Source organism: Cheilinus undulatus, linkage group 15 (assembly GCF_018320785.1).
Source record: "Cheilinus undulatus linkage group 15, ASM1832078v1, whole genome shotgun sequence".
NCBI lineage: Eukaryota > Metazoa > Chordata > Actinopteri > Labriformes > Labridae > Cheilinus > Cheilinus undulatus.
Window position 1 is genome coordinate 2,838,074 of NC_054879.1, and position 1,977 is coordinate 2,840,050.

The following is a 1,977-nucleotide window of genomic DNA, read 5'->3' on the forward strand; positions in this document are numbered from 1 at the left end:
TGTAACCTGGCCAAATCAGTTGCATTTGCATCTTTTCTAATTAAAAATTCCAGGGCAAATAACATAGTATTTCAGCCTCTGATAATAGCAGTCTAATTGGAATCAGCATTTGGTGATTGTGATTATTTGTTTGTTAATTCTAGCAGGTGCTGCTTCCTCTATTGAGAAGCATTTGTATGATCTACATATGGGATACCAGAAGATGAAACCAGTCCTCTCCATGGTCAAAGGCTAGATGCAGCAGACCTTTGCATGGTGGCAAAAGGAGATCCCTTTTGGCATGACAACTGATGATGTACTGAGGAAATGCCCTTTCCTAAGTCTGGCTTCACATGTAAGTGACACTAGTTGTGGTACTTCTGTCTGCTTCCATCTGTTCAGAGCACACAGTTTGTGTTAATGTAAGCAAACTTAGCACTTTTAACAGTTCAAGATAATGCTGCAAGGAAAGCAAAAAAGATGTTTCTGAAATTATCTGGTTCCTACTCTCTTTGTTAAGATGATGTGGAAAAGAAGTTATGAATCTTCCCTCTATCACTTCTTTCAGTTTTAAGGAGAGGTTGATGTAATCCATCCATTTGCTGTGAACCTGTGCCAGTGCCAGTGAGAGGGCTGTAACCACACACATCTGAACGTGATCAAGCTGAGGATGAAAATCTCCAATGGCCAAAAGTACTCTATGGCAACGAAACACTGGGATTTGGTCTACCAGGTATTTTGCTATTTCATTTTGGATATAAGTAAATTATTCAAGCATATTGATAATATGGTCTGTTTGTATATTAAATAATAGTCCTGAAATTATATTTAAGTTTTTCATACATGCTGATACAACAAGTAGCTCAACACTCTTCCGGTTATTTATTGGAAATCCCCAGAGGTGTTGCATGGTTTGAATGTCTCAAAGGACCTTTTTTTGTTGTTTCTTACAGATATTAACCTCTGTGCTGTGTTAGTCCTGCTGCCCCATATCTGGAGGGACTGAGGACCATTTCATTACAGTGGAGCAGGTATGGAGTTGGTTTTTAATGAAAGGGAAGATGTTTACGTGTCTCTAACTTGGACATTTTTAATATATATATATATACACTCTATTTTTGAGAATCTGGAACTTAGACAATACATCTGGGTCTGTGCTATTTACATTTGCTACTTTTGCTTCTACATCATTTTGACTTCTGTTTTGTTTTTGTATTTTTACAGTGTGAACCGGAAGTTCCTACCCAGCTTTTACCCTCAATCAACAATGTCCAGAAGATGTCCATACCAGGAATGTTACAGTTTCAGTCAAGGTGGACTGTATAGATCTGTGCTGAGGAGCAAGAGTTGAAGATTGGGTAACTGCAGCCCTCTGCGCCTTCATTGTTTTCACCTAGGTTTACACACCTTACATGAAGATTACACACCCTCTTTTAAAGGACTTCACTGACCATTACTGGGATTTTATCTGCTGTACTGAAGCATACATATAACACAGTAGGAGAGTATGGACCCACTTCTATCTTTGTTTAGACTCAGTGGTGCATCGTTCTATTTTACATTGCTCCTAATGGCATTGTGTGTGTGATATAAAATGGAAAATAGATTATATGTGATTTTTATGAGTGAACTATACACTAATTGATGCTGCCTCGGAAATCCTTTAACAACAGAGACTTTAAAAAAAAGATTAATCAATGGTTTGTGTGCCTTTGCACTATTTACATATATTCTTAAAAACTGTTTTTGAAATGCTACTTTAAATGTGAATTATGTTGAAGTTATACAGTAAATAATTGAAGTGATATTGCAATAGCCAAAATATTGCTATTCTCTGTCAAAGTGTGTAATGTAATAATTTTTATGTTAATAAATATTATGAAACTTTTTTTGTTTGTTGTAATGGGTTCAAATTTGCCACATTAAAGGTACAAATACCTTGTCACTGTGGTGGTACCTTTAGAAGAACAAATTCGTACCTTTTCTTAAAGGTACATT

The 1,977-nt window shown here is 36.3% G+C and overlaps 1 long non-coding RNA gene across 1 annotated transcript; it reads left to right on the forward strand.

Annotated features, from left to right (window-relative positions):
• Window positions 1-285: 285 nt before the first annotated feature.
• Window positions 286-1,292, forward strand: LOC121523079. Its single transcript, XR_005993020.1, has 4 exons — window positions 286-334; window positions 548-712; window positions 933-1,017; window positions 1,204-1,292. It is a non-coding gene; the product is annotated as an uncharacterized LOC121523079 (long non-coding RNA).
• The last annotated feature ends 685 nt before the right edge of the window (window positions 1,293-1,977 follow it).